The sequence below is a fragment of the Hemicordylus capensis genome, chromosome 3, assembly GCF_027244095.1.
Source record: "Hemicordylus capensis ecotype Gifberg chromosome 3, rHemCap1.1.pri, whole genome shotgun sequence".
In the NCBI taxonomy this organism is placed as follows: domain Eukaryota; kingdom Metazoa; phylum Chordata; class Lepidosauria; order Squamata; family Cordylidae; genus Hemicordylus; species Hemicordylus capensis.
The window spans coordinates 237,154,436-237,168,925 of record NC_069659.1 but is presented as its reverse complement, the minus strand read 5'-3'; the positions used below and the strand labels follow the sequence as shown (position 1 = coordinate 237,168,925).

Below are 14,490 nucleotides of genomic sequence, written 5' to 3'. Positions count from 1 at the left end.
ACAGGTGGAACTGGACAACACTACTGCTATCACCGGGGCCATCCTTAGGGCAGGGAAACGGAGGCAATCACAACCATCCCTGCAATGGCACAGGCCCCGCTCTGGGCATACTGCAGCCCGCCCTGCTCACTCCCCCAGACCCAACAATTTATCTTTCCCTACTACAGCACAGCTTAGAGCCGACTTTTTTAAAGCTGCGCAAGCGTGCCTGTTATTGAAAGGCTACCTGCAGAAACACACTGCTACTGCTCCTTCCCTCTCCACCTCTCAGCTGTTCAAAAGGTGGGCAGAGCTTCTAGAGAGGCCTCTAGCTGCCAGTCTCCCTGAAGCTCTCCAGTGCTGGCTGGCAGGCTGCCAGCTGCAGGCAGCAGGGAAGGAAAAAAGGAAGCAGAATGGCCAGTGCTGGCTGCCCATGCCCACCACAGCGCTCTGCACACCCTCTGCCCTGCCCAGCCCAGCCCATGCCTGCTGACAGTCGGACTCCTCAGGCCCAGTAATGGAGATATAATGTGATTCCCTTTTTGTGGTCATCCTCCCCCCTTTGAATATTTATGGAATGGCTTGCCATAGGGCTTTGATATTGGGTACAGATGTAGGGCAGATTGGGAGGGCTCTGAATATTTAATTTGAAATGGATCGGGCAATTTCTTGATTTTTTTAATTTTAAAAAATCAAAAAAGTCCTACAAGTGGCTTGTTTTTGTTGGAAGTGAAGGACTCTGTGCTGTCTCATGTCTCAATGACAGAGGGGGACAGATTAGTCAGTCAGAGGGCTAGAGGGGTCAAGACATTGGTCATCCCTTCTATACTGCTCTGACACTATCCCTTTGATATGTAGATTGCTACTCTCAGGGACTTACTTCCTTCCTTCTTGGCTTGCCACTTCCTCTTCCCCCTTTCTTCTCCCTTGCAACACCCACGCTCCTCTCTCCCTGCACCATGTGTGCGGAGATGCAGAAGCCATCCCTCTGCATCCAGCTAGCTAGCTAGATTAGAGATCCTGAATGAGTACCCAGAATGTTGGGGGCAATATGCTAAATCATTGTAAACCGCTTAGAGAGCTCCGGCTATAAAGCGGTATATAAATGTAAGTGCTATTGCTATTGCTATCTCTCCACTTTCCTATCTAGAATGGAGTTCACCAATAAAGACTCCTTATATTGATTTGAAACTATGAACTGGCTCCAAGTTTATTTTACTCTCAGCATACACACATGCCTAGGCAGACTCCGCTGTGTTGTGCCTCAGTGCACTCTGCTGTCATAGAAGGGTATCTTTTACCAGAGAGAATTCCCAACAGTTTTATGGTAGAAAATTACAATAATGTCTGGAACTGAAGCCTCCCTTTAGACCATCATTCCACCCCCATATGGAGGAATCTGCCCTTTGCCTTCATAAAAATGCATAAAGCACCCCCTTTCTGCCCCAGCTCTTAGATCACCTGGAATGACTTGGCATAGGGCTTTTGATAATGAGCACAGATGTAGGGTTAGGTGGGAGGCAGTGTTCCCTCTAACAGAAATTCCCAGATGTTGTTGGAATTCCTCCCATAATCCCCAAGCAAAAGCCATTGCAGTTGAGGATTCTGGGAGCTGTAGTCAACAAGGTCTGGGAATCACTGACAGATGGAACACTGGTGGGAGAGCGATGTATTAATTTGAAGTGGATTGGACAAATTGCCAGTGTGGTGTAGTGGTTAGAGTGTCGGACTAGGACTGGGGAGACCTGAGTTCAAATCCCCATTCAGCCATGAAACTCAATGGGTGACTCTGGGCCAGTCATGCATCTCTCAGTCTAATCTACCTAAAAGGATTGTTGTGAGGATAACTATAACCATGTACACCACTCTGGGCTCCCTGGAGAAAGAGTGGGATATAAATGTAATAAAAAAATAATTAAATTGTTGTTTTTTAATATTTTGAATTTTTAAAAAAACATCAAAAAAGTCCTACAAGTGTCTAATTTCATGGCAGAAAATTACAAAAACTTCTGGAACAAATATATATATATATATATGAACTATGCTGTAATTTCCTTTACAACTGCAGTGTATGGCTAAGCTGGTTGGACATGTCTAAAAACCTCACTCAGTTTCGTGGTATGCACGGAATTTGCACCTGCCGATTCAAAGGTGGAGGGGATCTCTTTAAGAATGTGGGAGGGTGCTCTCACCTCTCCCGCCTCATTTCCCCTGCTGACGCTGCCTTTTAAAATGGTCCGGTGGGGCGGCAGCATACCTCCACTGTGAATGGAAGTTGCCACTGTGCGTGCACACATTGCAACATGTGTGCACATGCTCGCCCGAACGTTGCGATGTGTGCATGTGCAGTGGCACCTTCCGGTCACTTCTGATCCGAGGAGGCACCAGGGTGGCAAGAAGGTATGCTGCTGCCCTGCCAGACCATTTTAAAAGGCAGTGCCGGTGGGCAAAATGTGGCGGGAGGGGTAAGAGATCCTCCCACCTTTACAGAGATTCCACTACCACCTTCAAGCTGGACGAACTGCCAGTCGTTCGAACCAGTTCAGAGGCCCATAAAGGGCCTCCAAAGCGGATTCGTGCACATCCCTTACTCAGTTACTCACACCAGGGTTTCTTAACCTTGGGCCCCCAGGTGTTGATGGACTACACCTCCCATCATCCCCAGCCACAATGTACATGGCTGGGGAAGATGGGAGTTGTAGTCCATCAACATCTGGGGGCTCAAGGTTAAGAAACCCTGACTCACGCTATTTACACTGTATGTCATCAATCAGCCCTGCACATGCTGATTCACCCCCAGCCCCGCACTAGGGATGAGCCCGGACCGGTCCGGAGGCCATTCTGAAGGCCTCAGAACCGGTCCAGACATGAGGGTGGTCCGGCACTGATGTGGGGGGCTCTTTAAGGGCGGGGGAGGGTGTACTCCCCCCCCCCGCCGCGTTTCTCCCGCCGGCGTGTTCCTTTTGTAAAGCTTTTGGGGCGGCAGGATACCTCCCTGCCGCTCCTTCCCCCAGTTGTCGGCAAAAGGCTTCAAAAAGCCTTTTGCACATGCACGTCTCCGTGAGATGGACTACACCTCCCATCATCCCCAGCCACAATGACGTGGCTGGGGATGATGACATCCCCAGCCGTGAGACATGACGTGCACGCGCAATGTGCAAAAGGCTTTTTGAAGCCTTTTGCCGACAACTGGGGGAAGGGGTAGCAGGGAGGTATCCTGCCGCCCCAAAAGCTTTACAAAAGGAACACGCCAACGGGAGAAACGCGGCGGGGGGCGGGTAAGTAACCCTCCCCCACCCTTAAAGAGCCCTTCCACATCAGTGCCACAGCTCCACAGTTCCGTGCACATCCCTACCCTGCCCCCCACTAGGAATGGCCCTGGCCATCACATACTAAACAGACAGGGAGATAAATTTTCCTGGCCACTATGCACCTTCAGCATACAATTGTGGGACTGGTGCATAGTCCATTGGATTATGCCGATTGCTTTACACAAAAGAGGAACAGAAAATGTTCTTACAGACAATTTGAGCAGAGTGACAGTCTTGAGTAAAAGCCCATGAGAGAGATTAATCAAAAATACTTAAAACAAATCTTCCAATGCTGGGGGACTCCTTCTATAGAACTCTTTGTGACCAGAAACAACAGAAAAATCCCAAACTACTGCTCTTGGGTGGATCTCGGGAAGAACGTGGAGGGGGATGCATTCCAAAGAACTTGGAAAAAATGAAATATTATATGTGTTTCCTCCTTTTCCTCTGATAAGCAGATTTCTAGCCAAATCACAAAAGAGAATGCAGCCAGCATAATCCAATGTCTGTAAGAACATTTTCTGTTCCTCTTATGTGTAAAACTGTTGGCATAATACAATGGACTATGCAGCAGTCTCACAATTGTATGCTGAAGGTTATTAATTATTATTATTAGTAGTAGTAGTAGTAATAATAAAATAAAATAACAACAACAATAACAATAATAATTAATAAACAACTTTATTTGTTAGCAGCCCCATAACAAATTTTTCTCTGGATGGCTCACCACAGAGGATTAAAACATACAATTAACACACGTAACTCATTAAACCATAAGAGACAAAAAAGGTAAAAAGAAAATACAAAACAAAGCAGTTTAAAAGCTCATTTTAAAATTAGTTAAATCAGACCAAATCTGAAAAACCAAAATTTAAAAGGCCTTTACCTGGTGCCTAAAAGAACACAGTGATGAAGCCAGACAAGCCTCACTGGGGAGGCTCTTCCATAAACAGGGTGCAACCACCGAAAAGGCCCTCTCCCTGGTGGCCACCCACCTCACCTCATTTGGCAGGGGCACCCAGAGGAGGGCCTCTGAAGAAGATCTTAAGGAATGGGCAGGGACATATGCTAAATCATTGTAAACCGCTTAGAGAGCTCCGGCTATAAAGCGGTATATAAATGTAAGTGCTATTGCTATTGCTATATGGGGCAAGGTGCTCTCTCAGGTAGCCTGGTCCCAAGCCATTTAGGCCTTGAAGGTTAAAACCAGCACTTTGAATTGGCCCTGGAAATGGACTGGGAGCCAGTGCAGCTGACGAAGCACTGGTGTAATATGATCAAAACATCCAGTCTCAGTTAATAATCTTGCAGCTGCAGTTTCCGGACTGTTTTCAAAGGCAGCCCGCATACACACAGCGTGAATAACTGTGACCAAGCTATCTCCGTGCAGGTAAGGTCACAGCTGGAGTATCAGCCGAAGCTGATAAAAAGCGCTCCAAGCCACAGAGGCCACTTGAGCCTCTAGTGACAATGCGGGATCGATGAGCACCCCCAACTGTGAGCTTCTCAAGATGCATCAGTTAAGAACAACAAGGAAGGGGAGAGTAGAATATGTAAAATGTGTGCTAGGCTCTAACTGTAATAGGGCAAGGGGAGACAGTTGTCTAGGGGTCCCGGTGGCAAGTCACATGACTCACTCCCCCAGCTAGGCACCCACCCAGGCTTACTTCAATTGTATTCATCCTCCGAAACTGATGTGAGTGTTAAGACCTGGAGCTACCGGAACAGCATGTCTTTCTCTAGTACCATGAAATGACTTGCATCGTCCACAATTTACAAAACCTTTAAAAAAATAATTTAGGATGATGTTCTATTGTGGCACATAGGTTATATTTGTAAGTTTTAATATGCTTTTTGTTACCACTATTCACCCTCATTTAAGATTTCTTTACTTTGTGAGCTGAGCTTCAGTGGGGGGAGGGCATTTTAAAATATTGTCCCTGGGCCCACTCCAACCTTGCTATGCCCCTGGCCCTACTGCTGTGAGGACTTGAGGCTGCAAAATAAACACCCATTGGGTTGGTTCTGGAGGGCACAGGGGATGGAGCTGCAACTATCATCAGAAGGAAGCCTAGAAGGGAGAGAGGAAAAATGAACTAAATATTGAACTGTACTAAGCCAGAGAGAACAAATCGTGTGCTGCCCTTTCCCTAGCATTTATATAGTTACCCTTAAAGAAGGCAGAAGGCCAAAAAAAAAAAAAAAAAAAGAGGGGGGGAAAGGAACCCTTCAGGGAGAGCTGGCCTTGTGGTAGCCAGCATGAATTTTCTTTTTTGCTAAGCAGGGTCCACCCTGGCTTACATCTAGGTGGGTGACATGTGAGCTCTGTCTGCTGTAAGCTATTTCCCTTAGGGGACGGGGCTATAGCTCAGTGGTTTGCATACAGAAGGTCTCAGGTTCGTGCCCTGGCATCTCCAGGGCTGGGAAAGTGGCTCTCCTGAAACCTTGGAGAGCCACCAGGGGCGTAGCTAGCTGAGAGGAGGCCTGTGTTCACCCCTCTCCCTTGGAGTGAGGGAGATAGTGAAGAAAATAGGGAGGGGTGGAGCTGGGGTGGGCAGGTTCATTGAACCCATCCGCTCAATTATCTCTACACCCCTGAGAGCCACTGCCAGTCAGTGTAGACAATACTAGCTAGACGGACCAATGTTCTGATTTGATATAACAAAAAACAAACCCTGTATGGATTCAACACCACATCAATTTGTCCAAGAAAGAATCCAAATATGTGTATATGAATAGATATATAGAAGTAAATATCCTTTAATTACAATGAAGAAAAAATGTAACCATCCAGCCAAGGGACACAGCCCTGTTAGGGAGTTAAAAACTCAGTTTTTAAAATGACAGTCATATATATATACACAATGATACTAAAATAGTCTCTATGAAGATTGGAAGAAGTTGAATGTACTGAAGTTTTCTCAGTGTAGATGGAAAAAAATGCAATCTAATCTTTTTATTGAAGAGTAATATTTCCAAAGTCAGTACTCCACGTTATCTTGTTATATTATTAAAACTGCCAAACATGTTTCAACCCAAGACAAAGGTCTTCTTTAGTGGCATTCCCACACAGAATTCTGTTGTTTTTCCAAAGTTATATATATATAATGCTGTCTATACACTATTAAACTACATCCATCTAAGGATGGGTTTTTTCTAGGGATGGGCCCGGACCGGTCCGGAGGCCATTGTAAAGGCCTCCAGACCGGTCCAGGTGGGGGAGTGCCTTTAAGAGCGTGGGGAGGGTTTACTTACCCCTCCCGCCGCTTTCCCGCTCTGGCGCCGTAATTTCAGAAGTAATTGGGGCAGCAGGATACCTCCCTGCCACCCCTTCCCCGCTGTCGCTATTAAAAATTCCCAGGAGTCCTTCGCGCATGCGCACATTGCATGTGCGCTTCACGTCTCTGTGACGTGCACGTGCGCAAAGGACTCCTGGGAGTTTTTAATAGCGACAGCGGGGAAGGGGCGGCAGGGAGGTATCCTGCCACCCCAATTACTTCTGAAATTACGGCGCCAGAGCGGGAAAGCGGCGGGAGGGGTAAGTAAACCCTCCCCCTGCTCTTAAAGCCACCCCCCACCCCAGTGCCGGACCACAGTTTGGCGGTTCTGTGCACACCCCTAGTTTTTTCCCTAGCTGCGGTTTTCAGCACTTGCCACTGAAGAAGACAAAAGTCTGGGCTCCTTGGAGGAAGAGCAGGATAGAAATGAAATGAAATGAAATGAAATAAATAAATAAATGTGCTTTTATAGACCACAATTTCACAAGTAACTGTCTATGAGCTCAGCTCAGTATTGCCTACACAGACTGACCTGGGTCTCTGGGACACTCCATGGTGCATTGTTCTGATTTAGGAAACTTTTTTCTCTGCAGTGATCTTAGGCTCACTTCACTTTATAAACTTGCCAATTTTGCTAATTGAAACTTCTGTCTTATAGACAGACCTCTCTAGAGATGCACAAGCCAGAAGCCTACACACAGAGCTGGAAAACAAGTAGACCTGTCCTGTTAACAGATAAGCTGTTTATCTTTCAATAAGTTTGAGTGGTTTTGACTATTCAAGTACTTGCTCCTAAGAGTGCTGTTGCTCTAAAGTTCCTCAAAGGAAATCGTCTTAATTTTGTTTTGTTTTTTCGTTTTCTCATCCATTTCTACAACTCTGTTCCTTATTAAAGCCATACATTCCCAGCTACAGAAAAACCTGTTTCCAACTGCAAAAAAATTTGTCCACAGCAAAAAAAAAAGTGTCCAGGTGCCCATTACATTGGAATAAAATTATCATCTTGCCCATGATAAGCCTATGTTCCTCTAAATATTTGGACAGATTTCTGTTCTAAAATATTGTTCTCATGTTTCCAACATATCTTGTTGTTTTGTGAGGTGTGTGTGTGTGTGTTTTGCAACCAGTTTGATTTTAAAGGTCATTCTGGCTTTTACCCTGTTCTGTAAATGTTTTTATGTTTTGAGTATGCTGCTGTTGCTGCTACAAGAAACACTTCAAAAGTTGCAATATTAATTATGTTTTATCCAAGAGGAGTCTTTAGTCTTCTGGTACTCCTACATGTTTTTTCTCTGAACTAAGTAGTTCCTGCTGCGTTGGGGGTCAGAATGTGCCTCCAATTCTGTAGAGTTCCTAACTGTCTGGCAAAGCAAGCGGCCCTGTCCAAGGGTCACTACTTCCCATAAAGAAAAAGATGAGCCTCATACATCATCATCATCACAATCCTTACGGACACTATCATCTTAAAGTGAACAGAGCTTCCACTCTTCCAGAGCAAACTCGGCTCCATCTCTATGGAGAGAATCCCACTTTTACTATAGAGATGCCCAGGGACAGACCAATACTACACTGAGCCCATAGAGAGTCCACAATAGTTGTGAATATCCAGGCTACGTTAGCCATAACAAAGTCCCATTGAAATCCATGTGACTTAGACAAGTTGTTACTAACTGGTCTCATTGATTTCAGTGGTGCTTAGTCATGACCAATTACTTGGTCTGTATCTTGCCAACTGGACCAATAATCTGATCAAGTATAAGGCAGCTTCCTATGTTCCCAAGGAGAAGGGACGAGGGCATAGCTCATTGGTAGAGATCTACTTTGTATGCAGAAGGTCCCCGGTTCAATCCCCGGCAGCATCTCCAGATAGGGGTGGGAAAGACTCCTGTCTAAAACCCGGAGTGCTGCTGCCAGTCAGTGTAGACTGTACTGAGGTAGATGGGCCAAGGGCCATCTAGCTCAGTACAGTCTACACTCAGCAGAAGACAGCTTCCTGCTCACCTAAATCAGTTCACAATTTAAATAATAATGAAAAGAGACAATATTTAGGGGGAGGTATTCGTGGAAGTCTAGCTGCTGCTGAACATATTAAAAATGTCAGGTCAGTCCCTAGAAGGAACTCTCCTGTTGCTCCCAAACTGCGCATGTCTGGACGCTGAGGAAGCAATGCAGGAGAAATCAAAGGTAACAACTTCAAAAAGAGAAAATCACATAGGAACACAGGAAGCTGCCATATACTGAGTCAGACCATTGGTCCATCAAGCTCAGTACTGTCTATACAGACTGGCAGCAGCTTCTCCGAGGTTACAGACAGGAGTCTCTCTCAGCCCTATCTTGGAGATGCCATGGAGGCAACTTGGAAACTTTTGCTCTTCCCAGAGTGGCCCCATCCCTTAAGGGGAATTATTTAATTATTTAATTTTAAATAATAACATGCTCACACATGTAGTCTCCCATTCAAATGCAACCAGGGTAGAACCTACTTAGCAAGGGGACAATTTATACTTGCTACCACAAGTAAAGTGTGCCGTCAAGTCGATTTCAACTCCTGTTGCCCACAGAGCCCTGTGGTTTTCTTTGGTAGAATATAGGAGGGGTTTACCATTGCCTCCTCCTGCGCAGTATGAGATGATGCCTTTCAGCACCTTCCTATATCGCTGCTGCCTGATATAGTGCCAGCAGGGATTTGAACCGGCAACCTTCTGCTTGTTAGTCAAGCATTCCCCGCTGCACCACTTAAGGTGCCTTGCTACCACAAGACCAACTCTCTTATAAAGATTTCTCAAGAAGAAAGGTGATTTTTCACCTCATGCTCAAGTGAGGCTGCTTCAGTCCTGGTTCTCCAAAGCCAAAAGAAGTTGAAGATTCAGACGACGATTGGTTAAAAAACATCCATGTGCTCCGCTTTTGTTTAACAAATTTACTGAGTAACCTATCAGCATAAGCGTGTGTGATTAATGAAGTTGTGACTGGCAGGGACTGTGTGGTGGCCTTCCCATACGAGTGGTGACGGGGATGCCCATTAGGCCCATAAGACCAAGGGCTGAAACCTGGAAGTTGGATGACCGACTTGTGTGGCATTTTAGGTTCAATGGGACTTCCTGCCAGGAAATTGTGCATCGGACTGCAGCCTAAATGTGTTTTATTGAAGCTTCCTCCCAATCAAATACTTCACTCAAGTATTTTAAAATTAATTAATTAAGTAATTAATTAATTAAAACAAACAAATAAATAACTGAGCTAAATCGAATCCTAACTGATTTTGGGCATCTGAAAATTTTCTGGAACCATTTCCAATTCAAAATCCGCCCCCCCGCCCCCAAAATCCCAAAATTTCTCAACCTCACTGTGGTCCCGAAGCCTCTCCCAGGATCAAATATATACACAACAAACAGGACAGACCCACCCTTTAACTGCTGCAGCTCAATACCCACAGCAATAAGAGAACATGTGATGCTGGGAATGATGCATAAGCACTACAACCTCGTAATTGTATCGCCAACATTTTTGCATTTTCCTTTACCGTTTTCATGTCCCTCTCCATCAGAGTTCTGGCCTTCGTGGCATTCACAAAAGCTTTCCGGACAGCTCGGATTGGCAAGTGGTAGGAGAGGTATTTCTATCCATAAAAATACTAGAAGGGGAAAAAGAAAGGTGGAAATGGTCTGTTTGGTTAATGATACATGGTTGGGCCCCGTGTACACACCTCCCCACCTTATAACTGTTGGAAAGTTAAAGGACTTTGCGCTGTCTCTTTGCCTCAGACAGTGGAGGACAGACTAGTAAGTCAGAGGGCTAGAGGGTCAAGACATTTGTCATCCCTTCTCCACTGCTCTGATGCTATCCCTTTGATATGTAGATTGCTAATCTCAGGGGATTCAAACTTCCTTCCTCCTTCTCTATCTCTCTCGCTACCTGCCCGCCTACCTTGCAACATGGCAAGTTCCTCTCCCTGCACCAAATGTGCAGAGAGGATGCAGAATCCATCTGCATCTAGTTAGATAGATAGATTAGAGATCCTAAACCCTCACTTTCCTATCTAGAATGGAGTTCCTTAATAAATGCCTTTTATATTGATTTGAAACTATGAATTGGCTCCAAGTTACTTTACTCTCAGCACACACGCATGCCTAACTAATCTACCGCTGTGTTGTGCCTCTGTGCACTCTGCTACATTGAGAAAGGGATTATCTCACCACAAGAGAATTTCCAACACTAACACCTTGAATAATCTTAGAACAGTTGATGTTCTGCTTAGGTCTGAGGGCAACTTACTTGGGAGAGAGTCTTGCTGAGCCCAGCGGGACTTATTTCAGAGCAAAAATTCAGATTGCATCAGACAAAGCTTAAAACAACCTCAGCTGGATCAGATCAAAGGTCCATCAGAGAGTCAACTAGATCCCTTCAGGAAGCCGACATGCAAGGCTTGAAGGCAACAGCCCTCCAAAGCTGTAGAGCTGGTACACAGGGGTAGACTGCTCCTGAACCCGGAGGTTCAATTCACAATGATCATGACAAATAAGAAAAAGGAGAGCTGAAAGGCCCAACTGTTCCAGCATTCAGTTTCCTATGGAGGCCAACCAGAAGCCTCTGGGGAGCACCAAGTAAAGTATGAACAACACAGCTTTCTCCCCAACAATTCAGAAATATACTGCCTCTTTCATGTTTGGACGCAAATTTCACAGGCAGCCACACAAGTTCATTAGAAAGGGATGTGGTGCGCAGCCAACTCTTGAGTAAAAGCAGGGGTGGCCATGATGGTATAGCCCCAAAGTTTGCCCCAAAGGGATATGGGGACAAACGGACAGTATTGGCTGCTACCCTGGTTTACAAAATAAAATTAAAACTTCTAGCAGTTTCTTGGTTCCAGGAATAGTATAATGCTGGGCATCTCAGATTTGGGTCCCCAGATGCTGTTGGACTTCAACTCCCATGACCCCCAGCTACATTGTGTGCCACCCTGAGCAGTAGTCTACTAGAGGGGCAGGGTATAAATATTTTAAATAAATAAAAAAAGTACAATAATATCTCGGGACCCAAGTCTGAGAACCCCTTCCTATAAGGACAAGCAAATAAAAAGACATGCTCAAGCAGACAACCAAATGCCTCCAGGAAGACCACAATGAGATCATTAAGGTAAGAGCTTTTTCCTCCTGCTGCCCCACAATTATCAATATTCCAAGGTTGATTAAAATTCATTTATAAATAAATAAATAAATAAATAGGATTTTTAATTTAATTTAATTTAATTTAATAATTTTTATTTAAATCCAAATTTTAAAATTTAAATTGGATTTTAGTTTTTTACAAAACAGTTTATAAAAAAGAACCTAGGTCAAAGATATCATCATTAATGAATAATAACTTCTACTTATATTCTATGAACATATAAGAGCAGTATATGGGGATGAGAGATCATAGACCTGATCAAACCTATTCTGCAGGTGGTGTACATGAAGCACGCAAACATATTCACGCCCTGACCCCTCCTCCCCCCAAAAAGTGGAAAGACATATTGGGTCCATTCACACGTTATGTTCAACATTTGTACAACGAGTGTACACAGGTACAGATCTGTAGAAAGATACAGTCATTTACATGTTAAGCTGAATGCAGGCATGGAAGTACACTTCCTATCTGTACCATGCATTTGAAGACCCTGTATCCAGATTCACTTTTAAATCAACCAAGGTAGTCATTCACACAAACATTTACAAGTGTAATGAAATCTGTACACCCGTACAGTATAATGTCTGACTCGGACTAAAGAACAATGGATGAAAATAGGATTTGGGGCGGATGGAGTATTGTATTTACCTGAATCCAAGACTAAGTGTTTTCCAGGTTCTTTGATATTAGAAATCAGGAGATCGTATTAAATTCAGAGTCCTATTCCTTTAGAGTAAATGCAGGTATAACCTGTGTTTAACTTCTACTTTTTAAAGGGGTCATCTTAAATTCAGAGTCATCTTCTATTCTGGTAAATATGGTAGATCTGAGCAAGGAGGAGGAGTCTGAATATAAATGTCAGAGATAGGGGAGGGGAATAGAAAATGAAAACAAAAGTGAATAGAAGGTATATAGGAACACAGGAAGCTGCCATATACTGAGTCGGACCATTGGTCCATCTAGCTCAGTATTGTCTTCACAGAGAGGCAGCAGCTTCTCCAAGGCTGCAGGCAGGAATCTGAGAAGCCAGGGAGGGAACTTGAAACCTTCTACTCTTCCCAGAGCGGCTTCATCCCCTGAGGGGAATATCTTGCAGTGCTCACACATCAAGTCTCCCATTCATATGCAACCAGGGCAGACCCTGCTTAGCTAAGGGGACAAGTCATGCTTGCTACCACAAGACCAGCTCTCCTCCATGCAGTCCCGAGGAAACTTTTTCAGAGTGTATTCTCCAGTGTAGAAGAGAAACACTGGATCATGGCAACAGGCAGTAAGAGAGATTCCATTTGGGAATATTTTAACGAAGTTCTTGCATGCATGCAACATGCAAGCAAAGCAGACAAGAAATGCAAGGCCTGGCTGCTCAAATAAAAAAGCATTTATGCTATGTGTGCATCTATTATAGTGTGTCCTACCTTCTAAAAACGAAACCTACATCTATCCCTGAATAGATATTAAGGTTATATTAGACAACAAGAATGTACTTGTACTAGAATGTGATTATTAAATAGAATCTTCCTCGCTAGTATTTCAAATTGTGATTTAAATAATTAAAATTGCATCCTTCCGTTAAACGATTTAAATCATGAGTTAAATAAAATCAGCCCTGCAGTATTCCCAGGTAGACAGCCTCTGGACGTGGAGGCGCCACACTACTCTTGACTGGTGTGGGTAAAGTGGGCACTGACAGCCAGTGGAGGCTGCAAAGTGGGAAGGGGCATTATGGGGTCTCGTCTCTCTCCAGGGAGAGGGCGGGGAGTCGGAGCCCCCCGATCCTGCTTCACCTCTGCATACTGGGGCACCTCTTGCTTGCGGCAGAAACGATCCCTAAAGCGGCACCAGAGCCAAAGACCTGAAGAAGGGTAAGAAAACCATCTCGGATTTCCTCGTCTTTGAATTGCAAAGGAGCGCGAACAAGGACCCGAGAGGAAGAACCGGGCCCACGTGCTACAGCGAATGCCCTACAAGGGGTGGGGAGAGATAGAGGCAGAAAAAGTCTAGAGTGACCATTGCGTTGAACTTCTGGGTTCAACTCGCAAAAATCAAGAAGTGTACTCCAGGATTTCAGTGGAGCCTGTCTTTTCCCCCTTCAGAAAAATGCCACCCCAAAATGTAGCAGCAAAGAAAACAGTTCCTGCTCTGGTCTTGTGGTACTAGTTTTGTGGTAGCAAGAACCGGTCTTGTGGTAGCAAGCACGAATTCTCCCTTTTGCTAAGCAGAGTCCATCGTGGTTTGCATTTGAATGGGAGACTACATGTGTTAGCACTGTAAGATATTCCCCTCAGGGGATGGAGCCGCTCTGGGAAGAGCATCTACGTACCAAGTTCCCTGCCTTGTTCCAACTTCCCTCCCTGGCTTCTCCAAGATAGGGCTGAGAGAGATTCCTGCCTGCAACCTTGGAAAAGCCACTGCCAGTCTGTGAAGACAATACTGAGCTAGATAGACCAATGGTCTGACTCAGTGTATGTCAGCTTCATATGCTCCTAAGACAGAGCTGAGAGGGATTCCTGCCTGAAAACTTGGAGAAGGCACTGCCAGTCTGTGAAGACAATACTGACCTAGATGGACCAATGGTCGGACTCGGTATATGGCAGCTTCCTATGTTCCTTTTTCTGTGAAAGAATGAGGGCCAAAGTCGGCTTTCAATTTTTAATCAATTCCCCCTCAAGTATTTTTCTATCTCTATCCTCATCGCTGCTCTCTCTGTCTCTTGTTGGTTGCGACATCTGCCGGCATAGTCGTAAAGGAGCGCG

At 44.9% G+C, this 14,490-nt stretch overlaps 1 long non-coding RNA gene across 3 annotated transcripts in view; it reads right to left on the bottom strand.

Annotated features, from left to right (window-relative positions):
* LOC128350357 (uncharacterized) overlaps positions 1-14,483 on the bottom strand; it is a 27,045-nt gene extending 12,562 nt beyond the window's left edge. For 2 of the 3 annotated variants that reach the window (XR_008319286.1, XR_008319284.1), the window contains exons 1-3: positions 14,296-14,483; positions 12,386-12,582; positions 10,092-10,202 (exon numbers count right to left, since the gene is read on the bottom strand). This is a non-coding gene — a long non-coding RNA (uncharacterized LOC128350357). Of the gene's footprint in view, positions 1-10,091; positions 10,203-12,385; positions 12,583-13,521; positions 13,693-14,295 lie in introns of those variants that run through there. The other variant, XR_008319285.1, reaches the window with a different exon arrangement.
* Between the last annotated feature and the right edge of the window lie 7 nt (positions 14,484-14,490).